Source organism: Marmota marmota, unplaced genomic scaffold (assembly GCF_001458135.2).
Source record: "Marmota marmota marmota unplaced genomic scaffold, marMar, whole genome shotgun sequence".
In the NCBI taxonomy this organism is placed as follows: domain Eukaryota; kingdom Metazoa; phylum Chordata; class Mammalia; order Rodentia; family Sciuridae; genus Marmota; species Marmota marmota.
The window spans coordinates 27,049,444-27,069,347 of record NW_026000082.1 but is presented as its reverse complement, the minus strand read 5'-3'; the positions used below and the strand labels follow the sequence as shown (position 1 = coordinate 27,069,347).

The 19,904-nt window shown below is 54.3% G+C and overlaps 1 protein-coding gene across 1 annotated transcript in view; it reads right to left on the bottom strand.

Moving 5' to 3' along the window:
• Nucleotides 1-6,243: 6,243 nt before the first annotated feature.
• Nucleotides 6,244-19,904, bottom strand: part of Grik3 (glutamate ionotropic receptor kainate type subunit 3) — a 104,141-nt gene continuing 90,480 nt past the window's right edge. Inside the window, exons 16-17 of the transcript XR_007352102.1 lie at nt 14,286-14,296; nt 6,244-6,255 (exon numbers count right to left, since the gene is read on the bottom strand). The gene's annotated coding sequence lies outside the window, so the exon portion shown is untranslated. The remainder of the gene's footprint in view (nt 6,256-14,285; nt 14,297-19,904) is intronic.

Below are 19,904 nucleotides of genomic sequence, written 5' to 3'. Positions count from 1 at the left end.
ATCTGGGGGCGTCTCTTCGCTTCCGCCAGTGAGCTGTTCCCTGCTACTCTTGGGCCCTTGGAGGGCTTGGCCTGCTGGACACGCACTTGCTGGCTGGCTCCTCTCACCTCGCCGCATGGGTCCTCTCCTACTGCTCACGCCAGCTCCTCCACTCCCTGGGACAGTGCCTTGCCCCTAGGTCCCTACCCAGGAAAGGGTGATCCTAATAGTTCTGTGGCTGAAGTCGAAAGAGAGGAGCTGGAAAACAGCTACGCTGGATCCTCCCTCTCCCTCCTGATGACCCCTAGCCCACCCACTGTCCTAATGGGTCTCAGAGCAAAAGAGACCTCACGTCCTCCTGCTTCCTGTGGGGAAAGGTGCTGGGCACATTCCCACGGCCACCTCCCCTTACTATTTCCAGCCTCTGGGCTTTGACACATGCTATTCCCTCTGCTTAGAATGCTGTTCCCCAGTTCTTGGTCTGGCTGGTGATTTCCCATCCTCCAAGTTTATGAAGTGCCCTGAATGAAAGACACTGCTCCTTCCTTCCCATGGAGAGAGTCTCTTAGTGACGGCAGGGTCCTGGGTGACCTCATAGGCACCACCTCCTCTACACACAGAAAGCACCAGAGGTCCTCCCCTGCCCCAGGGGTGGGTCAGCCTCTGTGCCTACAAAGCATTCGCCAGCCTGAGGTCCCAGGCACAGGAGGGGTGGCTACAGGCGCTGCGTCCTCTGGTCCCCAGTCTGGGCGGGGGGGCAGGAGGCTCTCCACGGCCAACAGCAGTCTATTCCCACCTGCTGCAGATATTAATTTGGGGGTTTATAGAAAAATCCATACAGTGTGAGTTATCCAGGGCGGCGGTCACAGGGAGAAGCACAAAATCGATAGTGAGAGATGGTCCTATTTCATGGCTTCTGTAAACCGGCTGGCTGGGCCACAAGGGTTGGCGCGGGTAGGCGCAGGTCAGTGGGCTGCTGGCCCTGCGGTGGCGTGGGGGCCTCGGCCAGTCCTGGGGGAGGCTCGTTCCAGCACCCGTGGGGTTGATTTGTGCCCTCAAAGGGCTCCGTAAATATTTATTAACACTTCTCCGCAGGCGAGAGCGCTTCTTAGCTGTGGCCGAGGTGATTCTCATCACGTCACGCCGGGCCGCTTGCCTGCCATGGACAACAGTCGGGGGGTGCGCCAGCAGCCCAGGGAGGGGTCCCAGCCTGGCTGGGGCAGCCGCAGCTTCGTCATGGAGAAGTGGCCTGAGGTTTTGCAAAGCACGAGGCCGGGCAGCGCCTAGGTGGAGAGGATTCCACTGTGCCGCACTGTCCCTCCCTCTCAGCCGGGGCACCTGACTTCATCCACAAGCTCACTGCCACACTCAGGCCATGTCCTGGCCAGGATCAGAAACACTGGAGCAGTGGTGTCCCGAGAGAAATCTGATGTGACCTGCAAAGGCAAGTCATGTGTGTGAGCTTTAGATTTTCTGGTAGCCACGTTAACAACGGTAAAAAGAAACCGGTGACATTAAATTTAATAATAATTTTTCTTAACCCAGTAGATCCCCAAATATGATTTCAACACTGTGTTAGCTTTCTGTCACTGTGACTCACATCCCAGAGAATTGACTTACAAAGAGACAAGGTTGGTTTTGGGTCACAGTTTTGAAGGTTTGGGCTCACGGTCTTTGGGCCCTTTGGCTCTCAGGTCTGTGGCCGGGAGGACATCATGGCGGAGGGTGTGTGGCAGAGACCAGCTGCTCACCTCAGGGCCATGAAGTAACAGGGAGAAATAAGAGACCAGGGTCCCACGTCCCCCTTCTGGTCCATGGCCCCAGTGACCTGAAGACTCCCACTAGGCCCACCTCATGAAGTTTCCATCTGTCCTGTCCCTGTGGTGTCTGTCATGTCAGACTGGGGGCCACACCTTATCACATAGACCTTTGGGGGACACTGAGGGTCCAAACAATAGCAAAGATTCCCAGTTGTCCTGGGCACTGGGCAGGACTGGGTTGTAGGGGTGAGCACATGGCTGGCTTCGGCGACGAGGTACAGGTGAACCTGGGCAGGTGAGGTCTGAGGCTTTAAGAGCCAGAGTGCCATTCACTTGTGTCCTTTCCTCTGCCACAGTGACAAGCAATGAACCACTAGTGGCAGCTCTGAGTCCCCATCAGCCTGAGTCCCCGAGGGAGAGGCTGAGGCCTGGGAGGACCCCACAGCACGTGGGAGAAGCAGACGTTGGTTGATCTGGGCCCTTGAGGCTGGGAGGTGTTTGCCGCAGCTGCCTGACCTGGCCTCTGCTGGCTGGTGTAGGTGGATGCCACATTGAGGACTTCACCTAGCTGTCACTCAGCAATGCTGAAATGCGTGTCTCCCAAAGCTGCGGCCCAGGGGTCCTGTGGAAAAACAGTCCAGCAAGGGCCCTGCCCACGTAGCACTATCATCTTAATGGGGACTCAAACATTAAGTGGTGGCTTTCCCAATTATATGTCTAATTTCTTTCTCCTCCTCCTCCTCCTCCTCCTCCTTCTTCTTCTTCTGGTACTAGGGATTGAACCCAGGGGCACTTAACCACTGAGCCATGTCCCTAGCCCCTTTTTAATATTTTATTTAGAAACAGGGTCTCACTGAGTTGCTAAGGCCTCGCTAAGATGTTGAGGCTGGATTTGAACTCGTGATTCCCCTTCCTCAGCCTCCTGAGCTGCTGGGATATAGGTGTGTGCCACTGCACCCAGTTTATGTGTCCAATTTCAATCATGATGAGTCATTGAAGGAGGCAGTGAGGGGCCAGGAAGCACCTGGCTTGGGAACCAGGAAGGCTCCTTGGAGCTGTAGGGACCCATGCTAAGTGCCAGAGGAGGGCAGGGTCAGGTAGGCAGAGGGTCAGTGTGGAAGTGTTGGTGGCTGTGGGGACAGTGTGTGTGTGGTCCCTGAGGTGGGAAACACATCCAGAGAATCCTAGTCTCCAATTCTTGTATTTCCAGGAGGGAATGTCCTCTCCAGGGAGAGATGCCTTGTCCCTTCTGTCCCCCTGCTCCTCTCTGTCCCTCCCTGAGGAGTTAGGAGAGACACAGCGGGTGACTTCAGGAGACTGAGCTTGCTCAGTTTGGCCCTTTTCCCTCTCACCTGAGTCTGAACACGGAAAGAAAAGAAACTATTGTGTTTCCTTCCTTCCCACTCTGGGGCTGTGGGAAAGCTATGGCCTGGCCCAGTGTTGGGCGGGAGGTGGAGGTGAGGGGGGAGGTGAGGGGGGAGATAAAGGTGGTTGTGAGGGTGAAGGTGAGGATGGTGGTGAGGGTGGAGGTGAGGGTGGAAATGAAGGTGGAGGTGAGGGTGGAGGTGAAGGTGGAGATGAAGGTGGAGATGAAGGTGGTAATGAGGGTGGAGGTGAGGGTTAAGGTGAAGGGTGGAGGTGAGGGTGGAGATGAAGTTGGTTGTGAGGGTGAAGGTGAGGGTGGAGGGGAGGGTGGAGCTGAGGGTGGAGGTAAGGGTGGTGGTGAGGGTGGAGGTGAAGGGGGAGGTAAGGGTGGTGGTGAGGGTGAAAGTGAGGGTGGTGGTGAGGGTGGAGGGGAGGGTGGAGATGAAGGTGGAGGGGAGGGTGGAGATGAAGCTGGAGGTGAGGGTGGTGGTGAGGTTGGAGGTGAAGGTGGAGGTGAGCGTGGAGGTGAAGGTGGAGATGAAGGTGGTAATGAGGGTGGTGGTGAGGGTGGAGGTGAGGGTGGAGATGAAGTTGGTTGTGAGGATGAAGGTGAGGGTGGAGGGGAGGGTGGAAGGTGAGGGTGGCAGATGGACAGGGTGCAGATGATGCTGGGCCAGGAACCATGACAAGGGTTTTAAAGCAGGATGGACTGACGGCCTCCTTTCCGACGGCCTTCTGGAAGGAGGATGGCCTGGGGAGTCAAGGATGCTGGAGGAAGAACAGCCAGGAGGCTGTGGCTGGTGGACCCTGGTGAGAGGGTGGTGGCCTGGTCAGAGGAAGCCATGGATGGGGAGAGGCAGTGAATCTGAACGTGATGTTGGGACCTGGGGGAGGACAGGGCGTGGGCCGGGTCAGAGCCAGAATCTGGTGCACTTCTGAGAACCCGCGACCAGCCTTGTCCTTTGGGAAGTCTCAGCATCCTCCTTGGCGTGGCTCACAGGCAGCCATCACGAATGGGTTACAGCTGGTCTGGGAGACAGACTCTGTCACTGCTGAGCTGGGTCCAGTGCCTCCGGGGCTGGCATGCAGCGTGGCTGTCCGGCCCGGCCCAGCAGCTGTCCACCACACACAGCAGGTATAAAAGCTTGTGCTTCTAAAACAAAATACCCCCGGCTGGGTACTGTTTATAAACAACGCAAGTTTATTTATTTCCACAGTCCTGGGGGCTGGAAGTGCAAGTTCAAGGCACTGGCATTGTTGTCTGGAGAGAACTGTACTCTGCTTCCAAGATGGCAGCTTCTTCTTGAGCCCTCACGTGGTGGAAGGCAGAAGGACTAGGGAGGCCAGATGCCGGGGAGGCCCCTTTAGTAAGCGCCTAATCTCACCCTCAAGGCTTACCTCCTGAAGGCCTGGCTCTTAAGACCATCACTTCCAGTTGGCTTTTGACACATGAATTTTGGAGAAGGGACACGGTTCCAACTCTAGCACCAGTGTCACTTGTTCTGTCTCCCCTCTGGGGTTCTGAGATGCCCACCCTGGGGTCCCAGGATCTCACAACAGGCTGTGGGCAAGTGCAGCAGTTCCTGACACAAGAAGACCCCGGAGTGGCCCTTGAGCTCCAGCAGGGCATGCTAAAGCCGCTTAAAGCTCTGTTTTATGGAGCTCTAACCCGGGCTCACTAATGACCACTATTTGCTAAAGCTCCAGATGAGTGCCCACCTGAAGAAGCCACGTCTGTCCTCAGAATTTTAAGGAGAAGGGGTTTCCTGGGGGCCTTTCATTACTTCCAGCCAAGGTCATAATGGGACTGGGTGGAACATGGGGTGGGTGGCTGGCTGCCCGTGAGATAATGGCCCAGGCTGGGCCAAAACCTAAGGGTCCACCACGATGGCGGCAGAGCTCTCAGTCACCACTCCCCTGGAAGAGCCCCCTCCCACCTCCAGTGGGTGGGCTGTGCTTCAATGCTGGGACCTCTGCCAGCCCCACGAGGATGGTGTTGCCACCCTGGAGACTCCCCCACAGCTGGCACTGAATGGCACGCGTGTGCCCAGCGACTGCAGTCACATGAAATGTGCAGAAATTGCAAAAGGGAAAATGTGAGGGCCAGGAGATGAGGAAGGGTCTCTCTCTAACGACCCTTCTTCACTGGTTATGGGGTGGGTGCGGTGGTCCGGGACCACCCCTCCGGTTTCCAGGGAGTGAATCTCTACTGGAGCAGCCCCAAGGACCTGGCCAACGCCCACCCTCTCATCCTGCTCTTCTGATTGGTGGGTTTGGCCGAGGCACTGAGCATGCTCAGCTGAGGCCCTTGCTTCCTCCGGGTCCCAGCTCTCTGCACAGAGGTTCCACCACCTTTTCTCCTTCCCCTGGGAAGCAGAATCCGTGCAGGGAGGGCAGGTCTGCCGTGTGGGGCGGGGAGTTCCGTTTATGGGGCTCATCCTAGGAAGACCTCACGCCTCCTACACCCAAACCCTGGATCTCCATCTCCCTGGGCCTGATTCTATTGGGCAGAGAGGGATGTTGTTAAGTTGGCCTTTCTTAAGAATCATTGTTGTCAAAAAGTATTTTATTAAAAATTTAAAAAAGGAAATGGACTACTTTTTTTTTTTTTTTGAAGACAAGGAGCTTTGCAAAATGCTTGGTTTAAGATCCAACGGCTAATGAGGTGCACCCTGGACATTTCACACAGGACACTCCACCAACACTGAGGACAAGGGGGACCCTATCACAATATGACAGGGCACAATAAAGAGTGCTTGATACCCGAGGTGATCAGGTATCAAGGCCAGCCACATTCCTCAGCCAGCCAGCAGGGCACCAGTCTGCTATTGTCTACCACCTGACCTTGGACCTGGCACCTAACCAAGTGTGGGGTGTGGGCTTGAGAGTCACCCAGACTTGGGTTTGGAGTCTGACTTCCTCGCTTACTGTGGGATCTTAGGAAAATCACTTAACCTCTCTGAGCTTCAGTTTTTCCATGTATCAAATAAGAATAATGAGATTTCCTCTTTCATGGTGCTGAGCATGCCACATGACCTTTCCCCAACGGGCATCTCGTGAGTCAAATGGACAGAGTTACCCAGATATCCAGGTCGGAGATTCATACAGAAGCTCCTGACATGTGCTGTCTTCTGTTGCCCACCCTTTCCCTCTTTGTCCACCTAGTACCCTCTGCAAGCCCACCCCACCACCCACCTCCAGGGCACAGAATCCGTTCCATGGACAGCGTTTGACTCCCACCTCGGTGTGTTGGGCTGATTTCACGCCAACACGACTTAGCATTTTGACACCGCCAGATCGAGCCTCTTTATTCCGTCTCAGAATTGTGGGTTTTTCTCATAAAGTGTTTACTGGGTATGTAAAATATAATCACGGCTTTATGAATATGAACTAGATTATTTTAATGATTGCAGGTAATTTAAAACTTAAGGGCAATCACATTTCCCAGCCATCTCACGGTGCTTTAGGAGCACGAGTGAGCACTTCTCAACAGCCCTGGTCTCGCACGCCTGCCCCTCCGCAGCGGCCCTGTGTTACAGCGATCTGATTATTGTAATTGATGACATTAGGAATAAAGAATCCGCGCAGAATAATACAGGAGCCTGTCATGCCAGAGCGGTTTTATTCATTGTTGGAGAAGTTCATAAAGTTGAGAGGAAGCGTGGACGTGGGCGGTCGCGGGTCTCAGTCCTTTTGTAATCCGTAAATAAAATGATGAATTCCAGGAACCCACTGAAACTGACAATTGAAACCAGCCCTGCACCCGGCTCCCTCCTGCCTGGCACCCCTGGGAGTTGCACTCTGACCCCCGTTTTCTGCAGGAGACCCCTGCCCTGCGCAGCCCCAGGCTGCAGGGCCCTGCGTTTCTTTTGTGCCAGGCCAAGTTCTGCTTTATGCTGTTATTCGCCTGCCCTCCCTTGGGGGACCCTCTTCCCGTCTGGCTGCAGAGTTGGCGCCTTTTGTGTGTGACCACTGATGACAGAACTGGGGGTGTGGAGGTTCCTTCTTCTTTCTGGAACCCCAGGTCCCCCTTTTAGGAGGCCATTGTAATCTATGGATTTCGACTTTCTATTGAGTGATCGAGTACAATAACTGTGGCTGGGTGAAGGCTACCGCGTGCGGGTGTGGCATTACCCGCCGGGGTTACCTAATGGAACTTCTCTGGGTCACCTCCTGCTGTGGATTTTATAATTCCCATGTTACAGAGAAGGAGGCTGAGGGCCAGACAGGTTGAACTACTGGCCTAACAACTACCTTTTAGTTGGTGGCCGTGATGAGAGTCAAACTCAGGTTCGTGTGGCTCAACGTGACTACAAAGTTGCCGTCTCTCCAGGAGTGTGGGGTGCGTATTCAGGAGGGCGTGGGCGCAGGGTGTAGAGTGGGGTCTGGAGGCATTCCCGATTCTGGTTAATGAGTGCTGGTTCCCGTCCCATCCCCCCACCAGGAGCAGTTCCTTGGTGGAACAAGAGTGGCGTTAGATGGCGGACGGATGATTTGTGCCAAGGAGAGGAATTTTGAAATATGGACGGGGGAGGGAGAAGAGTGTTTTGATCAGAAGCAGCAGGAGTCAAGAATCCAGGAGAGAGGATGCCTACAAGTGGGGAGGGATTCCACGCCTCCGGAGCGTGATGTCCTTCAGCAATGCCTGGTGGCCGCAGAGGGAGACAAGGGGAGGAGATGTCAGGCCGCCCCATCGTCCCCCAGGGGAGGGGTCCGGAGCTTGAGTCTCTAGTGCCAGCCTGTGTCCACGGGGCCCACACCTGGGCTGCTGGTGCGCGCCCCTCTGCCTCCCCGTCACTCTGCAGTGTGACTGCAGATTCCCAGCTCGGGCCACGGGGAAGGCAGGGTGAGTTCCCTCTCGCTTCTGCTAATTTGCTGCTTCTGCTTAAGCTCATAAAAAGTTTCCGAGCAAAACCATTCCGGCCTGAGTTCAGCTGGAGCCCGCTGAGCTGGTGTAATTAAGCTTTGATTAGCTGGCTATAAATTCCCCTTTGGAAGCCAGCTTTGCCCTTGGAGGACCTCAATGGAGGGGTCGGTCGGAGTGTCCCACGTGGCTGGAGTCCCCAGGAGCCATGGTTCTTGAGCTGTGATCCTCAGGGGTGAGGCCCGTGCCATTCGGCTCAGTCTGGCTGAGCTGGGGACCTGCAGGAAAGAGGCTGGGGCCAGCCCCACCACCTCCCCGAAGGGAGATGACCAGGGACTGGGGTTCCCGGAGCAGAGGAGGCCGCTGTCGGGCGGGGGTGGGGTGCAGGCATCCTGGTCTCTGTTCCTTGACACCAAACAAAAGACCTTGGCCAAATATATTTTTCTACTACCACAAGCTTGTTGCAAAGTGGGTTTTATGGACGCACTAAACCTGCCTTTTAAATTATCGTCAAGTGTAATAAAACGGCAGAAAATCGTCAATTTTCCTGAGAATGTGAGTAAAGTGAAAGTTAGTTACACGCCGGCCTGGGAGCTGCGGTCCAGCTGCGTCTGCAATCAGAATGAAGTCCTGCGAGCTTTGGCGGAACAGCTGTTTTCTGATGGCGCAGCAGAGCTTGGATTTTATTTGGAGGAGCTGAGGCCAGAACCTTGGGCAAGAGGCCCCTGCCTGGGAGATGGCGATCCAGGGCCCGTGTGTCTGTCACCCATCCAGAGGTCGATGAGGATGAAATGGAGGGCTCAGAGTGTCCCCAACCAAGGCTCCCACCTCCTCTCTTATAATTTCCAGCCAAGAGCCACGATGGCCCAAGATGGTCAGGATTCCGTATCGAGGAGCAGGGGGCGGTGTGCTGTAAATGTTTAGTGACCGACTCTCAAAAAAAATGCCTGCCGGGTGGCGTATGCCAGGTTCCATGGTGTAAATACTTCTGGTTTCAAAACGCCCACATTGACAGTCCTGAGCACGGAGCAGGGAAGAGATGCAAGCCACAGTGATATATGGTGTCTCTGCCCCACAGATTTTTTGGGCGTATCTAACCCCAGGTGCCTAGATAACAGAACAACTCAGCCAATTAACGGACATGATGATTTTGAGCTATATCATCTTGGTTTCCAACACAATTACCACAAGTTAATATGATTCAGTTTTTTTAAATTGCTTCTATTTTTTAAATACATGACAGCGGAATGCATCACAATTCTTATTACACACATAGAGCACAATTTTTCATATCTCTGTTTGTATATAAAGTATGTTCATTATTATCCATGGATTCAGGTGGCAGCTGACTCGAACATTCTTGGAAAATGGATGGGGGACTGGGCCGGGCTGGTGAGGGCCTCCTGCAGCCCCGGAGGCGTCCTAGGAGTGGCCTGCTAGGTGGCAGAGTCCAGGAAGGCAGGACGCCCACTGCCTCTGTCTGGCTCGCTGTTGGATCCTTTCCACGGAGCTCAGTGCTCAGCACTCAATAAACGTGTCTAGGATTTATGAATAACAGGTGGCAGGAAATGTCCCTCGCAAGGCGTCTTCCTGTGGCAGCGCTGATTCAGAGCTAAGCGACCCTGCCCTCCTGCTGCTCGGAAGCTGTCCTGGAGCCCAGCAGGCCAACCTGGAGAAAGGAGGAAAGAGAGTGGGGGACAGGAGGGGAGGGGCAGGGAGACACAGGTATAGAATGGGGATGAGTTACAGCAGCAAGAGGAAACTAACCCACTTCCTGAGACACGCTCACACACGCCCAAAGGCTCACTGCCCTCGTCCTCGGGCCGGGACTCCCACCTGCCAAGGCTCACCTCCAGCCCCTGACCTCTGGGAGCCCCATTTAAGCTCGTGCCCTCAACCCTCACCTCCAGTCCTGACCTCTTGATGTTCACCTTTAACCTCTGACCCCTGAGTCTTCACTTGGTCCCCTGGAGCTCACCCCCCATCTCTCACCTCCTGAGGTTCACTTCCTGCCACCATTCACCCCGCCCTCCCATCCTCAACAGCTGCCCTCCAGCCTCCCACCCCCTGGGCTCTCCTGGGACCTCTCCCCCTTAGGCCTCCGTAGGCATCTGGTGGTCGGGCAGAACCTCATGCACGTGTGAGAGTTCACAATCCCTTTTCCAAGGATGGAGAGAGGGGCAGGTGGCTTTGGGTGGCCCTGCCTTCTAGAGTGTTATGTTTCAGTAGCTGCATCCACATGACACCAGAATAACTGGCTGTGGAGGGTTGCTTGGCATTGTCACCAGCCAGGAGAGGAGCACTGGCGGATTTGGACTAGATTCCTTAATGAATTCCACCAAGTACTCTGTAAATATTGAGTTGATCAGAATGATCTTCTAATAAAGCTACTATATATTGAGGATGTTTTATGGGTCTGACACTTCAGTTACACCTTCCAATCTAATTCCCATAACTACCTCTGGGGGAAGTTATTATTTCTCTTATTATAGGAGAGAAAAATCAAGGTTCAGAGGGGCCAAGGGACTTACCCAAAGACACACAGCTGGAAGGTGGCAGAGCCAGAATTTGAACCAAGCAGAGTGGTTTAGCATCTGTGTTCTTTTTTTTTTTTTGGTCATCTATTTTTGCTCCTTGAAACCTCAGTTTTCCCGTCATAGAAGGGGGATGTTGCGGTGGAAACTACAATTTCTCTGGGGCTCTTCAAGTGCCAGTGGGATAGAGGGATGCTCTTCTGGCTTCTGCTGCCAGTCTGCAGCCTGGGTTGGGCACCAGTTCTTCTGGGTCCTTAGAGATTCTGCCCCTCTTGCCTGGAACACACCAGCCTTTGCTCCCCGGGGCCTCCTCCGGGTTTCCTTCCCAGGGCTGCTCTGCACCGGAAGCTGCTCCTCAGGACAGCGCTGGAGAGGAGCTTCCTGCATGCTCCCCCACCTCTGCACCCCCCGGCGACTCTCTGGGGCCCTGCCAAGTGCCAGGGGCAGGGCCTGGCTTCCTTGCCTCCTCTGGTTATAGCACAGGGGACACAGTTCTGGGGTTGGATGGGGAAGACACCTCAGAGGGACCTCCAAGGCCAGGAGGAATTCCCAGTGAATCAGGGGGATCTGATGACGCCCCTTGAGCTTCCCACTTTCTGGGTGGCCTAAGTGAGAGGCTCTGCCTTCATTATCCCCGTGAGCCTCCGAGGAAATAAAATATTGCGCTCGTCTGACACGGTTCTTGTGCTATTTTGCTTTTCCAATGGTTCCCTTTTAAATGCATTTAGTTTTAAGCTCCTCAAATCCCGTTTAAGTGCATGGGGATAAGCCTTCCACGAATAAAGCAATAAATAGAGAAATAGGAAGAGTCGTGAGTTTCTTCTTCCTCCCTCCTCTGCCCCCCTCTCTCCCTGAAGCTGGAACCTAATGCCTCTCCTGACTTGCAGCAGTTTGGGGCCAGTGTCCCCAGGCTGGGGGAACAGAGTTGACTCGGCATGTGGCTCAGTGTCTGGCTGCTCTGCCGGGCCAGCTGGAGGTCAGCCCCCTGTACCCCAGGCCCTGCACCCTGGAACCCCACAGGGCACCTGTCAGAAACAGAGCCCAAGAGGGTGGGGCTTCCCAAACAGTGGGAGACGCTCTGGGAAGAAAGGGAGGGGGAGCAGGTAAGGCCAGGCAAGAGCAAAGGGCCTGAGGTCTCCGAAGCACAGGTCCCATCTTGAGGAAAGGGCAAGCAAGGCTTTTGTGCGGCCATTTCTAAGGCCACTGGCTGAGCTGCCTCCTGTAGGTGGGGGGAGATTGGAGGCATCACCTCATGGGGAGAGGTGCTTGAGACTTCTGGGAGCCAGGACCAGCCATCACCACAGCCGCGAGGGATGAATGCACTGCCCAAGGGAGGGGATCTGGGCAGGGAATCTCCTTCGCCCACCCAAGTGGCCCAGCACCTCCAGAATGGACCCCTGTCTCCCCCTCCCAGGTCTATCCACTGAGATCCAAACCCAAGGGGCTGCACATTTCACATCCATTTTTACAAGCTCACAAGGTGGAGCCTCTGAGCATGTCAGAGAGGTTGGGTAATGGAGCCAAAGTCACACAACTTTGAGGCGGTAGGACTTCCCAATCCCATACAGGTGCTGTGCTCTTGTCCCTGTCCTTGTCAGTTCCACAAGACTCCACTTTCAGGGACCTTGATTGTCCTCTGCCCAACTCCAGTCTCCCCTCTGTGCAGCCAACTCCACTTTCCATAACATCCCCCTGTGGGAGTCGCTCCTTCCTGCGCCCCTGCCTTTGCCCCCTGCGGCTTCACTCATCTGCCAGGAGCAGGAAACACCTGACTTGCCCACAGATGGCCTCCACAGGGGTGGGGGGGAGATCTGGGCTCCACCTAGTCCTTTCTGACTCTTCCATTGACCTGGTCCTTCTGAGGACAAGGGACGCTTCTCCCTGACCCTCTGAGGCACAAGTGCCATCAGATGCCGAGGCCTGAATTCTGGGTTGTTGCCAAATCAGCGATGGCCCTGGAGTGAGCGGAAAGAGGTGGCGGGGGGGGGGGGGCACAGAAATAGCAGAAGCCCCCTCCCCTGCCAGGAGCCTCCTCCTGGGGCCACCGAAGGCTGCAGCCCAGGGAAGCGGGGAGCTCGCGATTCCTCTGCTGCGTTTTGGGAAGACACAGGACAGAAAGAAGTGGGGAACGTGGAGATTGGGGGCAGGGTGTGGGCTGGCTCTGGGGCTCAGATACCAATGTGGAATGAACACCAGGAAGGGGCCCTGCAGTCACATGTCCAGCTCTGGCCTCCGAGATGTGAGTGAAGAAAGGGTGTCACTGCGAGGCTCAGGTGGTCACAAGCACTCACAGGATTCTTCAGCCCATTCGTCCCTGGGCTCAGGCAACCATAAAGGTCTCGGTTGAGGTGGTCGAGCCACAAGATGGACCCCACCATCAAAATCGGCCTGTGCCACTGGTTTCCACAATGGAGGGCAGTCAGACCCCCAGAGGAATAAATGGGCAGGAGAAATAAAGATGGACGTGTTAAGCCTCCAAGACGCTGGGGTCGGCTGTGGCCTGCCCTCTCCTGACCACTGCCACTGGTATCTGTCGGTCACCCTCGAGCTGCCAAGGACAGCCAGCTCCCCATATCCACGGACTCTGCACTCATGGATTCAACCAGCCACAGATAAAAAAAAATTGTTAGGAAAAAACTCTCCATGCTGAACATGTACAGCTTTTTTTTTTTTTTTTGTCGTTATTCTTTAAACAATAGAAGATAACAACTATTTACATAGCACTTACATTGTATTGGCATTACAAGGGATCTAGAGAGGATTGGAACTATCCAAGAGGACTGTGTAGGTTATATGCAAACACTGGGCCATTTTATAGAAGGGACCTGAGAATCTGCAGATTTTTGGTATCTTTGGGGGAGTCCCGGTGGCAATCACTGCAGATCCTGGGGGTCAACGAGGTTGTGCTAAGTTCTTTTTATGTCTCATCTCACTAAATCCATGCCACACCCTCCAGGCAAGACCTATCGTTAACTGTTGCACAGATGTGGAAACTGAGACTGGGTTAAGTTCCACAAGATGTCCTACAACTAGCAGGTGGCAGAGCTGGAACTCAAACCCAGGTCTGTCTGATCCAGAGCTATAAGTTGGACACACAGATTACAGAGAAGCTTGGATTCTCTTCCCTAACTGGGGTCCTGGCGCCCTGGTTTCCACAGAAGCTTGTGAAAGCTATTCCCGGAGCATCCCAGACAATGAACTGTGCTTTGTCCAATGACTGGGAGTCGGTCAAAGGCCACAGACACATTTGTCTCTGTTCCTATGAGGTTCCCGGGCTGATGGAGAGACCAAACTAAACAAAAGTGTAGGCGTTGGGCTGAGTAGTGTGTGTGTGCGTGTGTGTGTGTGCACAGAGCATGCCTGTGTGCAGGTGGGTAAGCAGCCAGTGCATTGGTGGGAGGGGTTGAGTGTGTCCCGGGCAGAGGCCATTCGGGGTCCCTTGGCCTCTCTGAGGGAGAATTGGAAGTATTGGGGTTGGGGGGGCCCCGGTCCGCCCTCACCCATCCTAAAGCCCTCCGGCTTTCCAGCTCCATCCTCGGGGAGAGCCCGCCCTCTGGCCTCCTGTGGCCTTCACAGATGGGGCTAGAGCACAGACTAGAGATCCTGGGAAGCAGAGTGAAGGGCTGAGACCTGAGCCGGGCAGGAAGACTAGAGAGAGGCCGACGGGTGGGAGTTCAAGTACAAGTTCAGCTATCATCACTTCCACAGGGGTCACCTTGAACAAGCCCTGAAGGTCGTGTCTTCCTACGACAAATACAGACACCTGTGAGGACCCAGTGGCACACACTACGTTCCTCTCCCTCCTCCCCTCTCTCCCTTCCCACCCTTCGAGCCGGCTACCCCCAGAAGCCGGGCATGACCAGGGGCAGGCCACAGGCCGCTCCAGCTGGGGAGCCCTGCTGAGACCCTTCTCTGGAGCCTGCCCTAGAGGGACTCCGGTGCCAGCTGCGGGTGACCCTGCCTTCATCCGGAAAAGAAAGATCCACTTGAACTCAAAGCTCCCCCAACCCCTCCCAGTGTCGCGTGCCTGGAGGGCGTTCGTGGGCCTGGTAATGTATGGCTCCATTTTTAGATGTTGCCGAGTTCCATTTGTGGGAGATCTGTGTTTTATTGCCGTATCAGTGTTTCTAAATTGCACTATATTTTCTTAGCTTGATGGGGATTTACAGCACCCGGATCCGAGCGAAATTGGGCTCTCCCCACGGCTTGGAAATCACGGGGGTCGATTGCCATGGCTGCGGCCTCCCCCTCTGAGCCTTTCGGCTAATTACTCATATTAAGAAGGGAGCTGAGTCTGAGAAGGGAGGCCCTGGGAGGCCCCCTTGGGAAGACATCCATCAAGGGCGGGGAGTCTGTGGCTGTGCCCCATGGGGACCGTGTGACTCTGGAGAAGGCGGGAGGGCTGTGCTGTGGGTGTGGAGCAGAGCTGGGGAAGCCCAACCGGGAGCCAACGGAGGGCCTGGCACATCCCGGGGAGTGCTAGACATCAGGTCGCCATCTCAGTAACCAGAGGGCTGATGTGGCTCCTTGGGACACCCTGTTAATGGCCTTCCAACCCTTCTGTACCTTCTTGATCCTCCTGTGAGGAAAGGAGTCCAGGGAATACAACCCCATTTTACAGATGAGGACACTGACGGCCCAGGGGATGAAGTCCCATGGAGGAGCTGGGAGAGCAGCCAGGACTGGGCGGCTTCCTAGGGAGCCCACTCTCGCCACGCCCAGCCTGGGTGTCTCTCGCTGCAGACTCAGGAGGGCTGCTCTCGCTTACAGAGCCTTACTGCCCACCAGGCACTGTGCTAAAGGTTCCAGCCAACCCAGAGGTGGGCATTGGTCCATTTTACAGAACAGCCTCTGGATCATAGGTCCTTTCCCCCAGATCTCACAGAGACTCCTGAGCAGCAGAGCGAGATTCAGTTCCAGGAAAAACTGCTTCCAAAACCTGTTCTGAGCCACCACGCTTTACTGCTTCTAGTGACACCAGCTCATCCAACTCCCGCTGATACAGGCACCAGCTGCCCAGCTATGGGGTGGGGATCCCGGTGCATTCTGGGAGTCAGATGTTTGCTATCTGGCGCTGACATCCAGCAGGCTGCGGGTCTGCACAGTGCTCGCTGGGGGCTTGGGCTACACCTGCATTTGAAAGTCACCATTACCCTGGCTCCAGCCTCCCCGGGAGACAGGGCGCCACCCCAGGGCTTTGGATAGAGAGTGGGGAGTCCTGAGGACCCAGCCCAGGGCGGCAGGAAGTCCTGGCCCATGCCTCTGGCAGGTCCAGGCAGTTTATCTCACTTGGCAGTGATCCTCTGTCTAAAAACACGTCCGACGTTTCGTGCAATAAAGTTAATGGACTTCCCCGTCTTTGAGCAGCTGAATTCTCTTGAAGCAGATGCTGAGGGTTATGGATGTTCTAATTAGGAAGCTGCCTTTGGCAGTGAGGAAGGGAGGGAGGCTCGCGATGCGTTCTGCACGCCCTGCAAAGACCCCCTGCCAAACTGCTTTCCGGAGCCTGCCAGGGTAGAGGCGCGCTGCGGCAGAGGGAAGAGATGCTGCCTTCCTCTCCCACCTTCCGCTTCCTTTCCAGCACCCACCGTCCTCCTGGTGTAGCCGGAAGTGACCACGAGGACCAGGCACCATGGCCACACTCTCTCCCATGTCGGAGCGACCGCAAACGGGGTTGAGTGTTGTGATCAAATAAAACTTACAACCAAGTTAATCTGACACATTTATTGATGTGCATGATTGTTATTGGACTGCACCGCAATTAGGCATAAATGGTAGGTCGTTCTTGTGAGTGACTGTAATTAGTAATTCTCGTTTTTGGCTCAATCAAGTCTGGATTTTTTTTCCCCCCATAAGCTGTTTTTCCCAGTCTCTGTTTTCTGATTCACTCCTTCATTTATTCATTTTCTCATTTGCCAAATCTGCGAAACAGCGGTCTCAGACTGGAGGCCTCATTCCACTGCCTTCTGGGTGATTGCGGGTGATTCCTCTTCTCTGGGCCTGTTTCCTTGTGTGTAAACAGGGAGGCGACTCCTCCCAGCTCATAGGGTGAGAGTCGGGCCAGATGAAGCATGAAGGGAGACAGGCAAGGTGCCAGGTCTGGGGCTGTGGCTCAACTGGCTGCCACCTATTGTTTTTATTATCAAGGACAATTCCTCCTGCATAAGAAAAGGCTGAACATCAGCGTCCTCAGTCTTCAGGTGGGAGGGTGATTCCAAGTTCAGAGGGGACTGTCCCTTGAACCCAAGGGACTGGAAGTCTGGGTCATGCAAGAGGGCCCAGAGTAAGTGACATTTGGGTCCTGGCAGCTGTTATGATCTCACCTTTACCTACAGGTGAATGGGGCTGGGGAGCTTCTGGTTTTCCATATCTTTAATCTCATCACCACCCAACCCCTGGGAGATAAGGATCTGGCCCTGATAGAGGAAAGTGACTTTTTAAAGCACCATGCTTAGAAGTTCTCATGAAATGCTTGGCTTTCTTCCTGTCCCATAGATGTCTTATCAGAGTTTAGGGAATTTTTAGTGACCCAAGGCTGGGTTGGGGGAGGGAGGACGCAACTGAACTGGTGAGGATAAACTGACAGGCACCATGACCCTGAGCCTCCAAAACTGTGAACTAAATAAACCTCTTTTCGTTACAAAGTTAGCTTGTCTCAGGTATTGTGTTATGGTAACAAAAAGCTGACTAATACAGAGGGGAATCTAGTCTTTTTTTTTTTGAGTCTTTTTTTTTTTTAATGTTGAATACAAACTACCTTTTTTTTATTTATTTTTTTATTTATTTTTTTATTTTTTTAATTTTTTATTGTTGGACCTAAAAAGAGCATGCTACAGGGACACTGCTACATCGATGTTCATAGCAGCACAATTCACAATAGCAAGACTGTGGAACCAACCTAGATGCCCTTCAATAGATGAATGGATAAAAAAAATGTGGCATTTATAACACAAATGGAGTATTACTCTGCATTAAAAAATGACAAAATCATAGAATTTACAGGGAAATGGATGGCATTAGAGCAGATTATGCTAAGTGAAGCTAGCCAATCCCTAAAAAATAAATGCCAAATGTGTTCTTTGATATAAGGAGAGTAACTAAGAACAGAGTATGGTCGAAGAGCATGAGAAGAAGATTAACATTAAATAGGGATGAGAGATGGGAGGGAAAGGGAAAGAGAAGGGAAATTGCATGGAAATGGAGGGAGACCCTCAGAGTTATACAAAAGTGGAATCTAGTCTTAATAGAAAACTGAGTGAAGGCTTTGGGCCAGTGGGATTGGACAGAGGTCTGCAGCTTCTTGGAGGAAAATCTCTGCATAGGGACTCCCTGGGGAAGGTGTGTGCTTTGTCAGTATACTGCACACTGGGAGAAACTGGCCTGGGAGACAGCCTGGAGCTGGCAGGGTTGTAGGGGCTGTCAGCAAGGCCAGGGCTATAGGAAGGAGCATGGGTGAGGGCTGGGCAGATGCCCCAGGAGCTCACACTGTGAGAGAGATATGGAGGGCCAAGGGGTAGGGAGGCACTATTGGCTTCTTGAGTTGGACAGGCAGAGAGTCCTGGGTTAGACTGCTTTGCACCTACTCACTGGACCTTGGGCAAGTTATCTGGTCTCTGTGCCTCCATTTCTTCATCTGTGAAATGGGATCATAACATGCTGTCAGGGTCTCCCACACATCCCTTGCCCTTACACTTCGGTGTAAGCCACTCATGTCCCACTGCTAACATGTGCATTGCTCTGCCTGAGGCCTTGTCCTTGTCCAGAGCCCTCCTTGCCACCCGTGACATGCCACAGATACCTGGTATTGATCACCTCTGGAGATCAGCCCTGGATCAGAGATTGCCAGGACTTGGTGTATACGCACCCCACTCTCTCACCCCTCCAGTGGGAAGCTCTTGAGTGGCATGGTGGAGGCTGGTTCCCAGAGTGCCTTGAAGGATAGGTTGCCCACGGAGGCAGCTGCACCCTTCAGCATCTTGCATTCCCACCTCCATTTTTACCTTGTCTCAGGGGTCTCTTCCCAGTGGAGGAGGGTCCCAGACTCAGAGGACAATCCTGTACCTGACTCCTAGCACGGTGGGGCCTGGTGCCCATTAGGCATTGAATACATCTGGCTCCCCATCATTTCCCCTGTGTCCTGCTGGGTACCAGCAACTCAGTCTTCAAGGGGCTTCCGCTGTTGGGGAATTGAGGCCAGAGGCCTGAGCCACACTGGGCTGAGGCTTGGGTCTTTGAAGATGAAGGACAGGGCTCTCCTGGGATGGAGGCGGGCCTTGTGGGCTGTCTGGAGGGCAGCCGAGTGTCCCAGGGCGGGGCTGCTGCTCGGGAAGCCATCTCCACGGGGCCTCCTCATCCCGGATCCTGTCTGGAGGCCTAGGCAGGCAATAAATCCCCTCCGTGGAGCTGGTCCCAGCGTGGGCCACCCTGCAGAAAGGCTTCATCAGCGGCCTCATTTGCATAAGATAATGAAACCGCAGTAAAAATAGTGAAAGAAAAAATGGCCTGGCAACTTTGTTTCCATAATGACAGATGCTCCTTAAACACCGGGCTTCTGTTCCCCAAGAAAGTGTCACCGAGGCCCTGGCCATGACCCAGATGGGCTTTCGGAAGAGACACTGGAGCCCCTAGAGCCCCCGAGTGACCCGCTCTGACCTCCTGCTCCTTGGCTTACTCCTGGGCAGGTGGCAGGGGACAAAAGGAAAGGAGGGAGGGGGACGCCACCTGACTGAGGAGCAGAAATGAGCCCTGGAGAACAGTGAGCCCCAGGCTGCCCTTGTGCACGAGTGTACGGGAATGTTCCTTCATCCTTCCGGGAGTTCCCCGAGACAGCCAAGGTGGGCATCCTCCCTGCACAGGTGAGCCAAGGCTGGTGACTTGTCCAAGGTCTCCTGCTTAACATCCAGGCACAGTGGAGGGGCCTCAGAACTCATCACTTCTTCTGTCCCTGTCTCCTGTGCTGGTTGTCATTGGAGAAGGCTCGAGAGCTGGCAGGGTCCTGACCTGGAGGCTGTTGGGGACCTGCGGGGGGTGGGAGCCAGCTCATGGGGTCTCAGACCTCTGCTCTGAGAGGCCACAAAAGAACCCAACCAGAGTCCGCTCCGGAGCTGTCTTGTCTAACCTCCAAGCTCTCTGCCTCCTGGCCTGGGCTGCCTAAATAACAGCCACAAGAATGATGATGAATCGGGTAATGGCTGAGGGAGCCTTCCAGCTCAGAGGGGAGCGCTGGTCTGTACTTGGCTTGGTCGCCCGTGGTCCTTGCTGCCGTCCCACGACCTTCCCTGGAGAGTTCTTAATGGAGCCCTGATTCCTTGATTCATTCAAGGAGGACATTGGCTGTGGCAAAGGGTCTTCACTTGGCTCCACTGCAGTCAGGCTTCTGACACTTGTCAGTTTTGGCAAAGA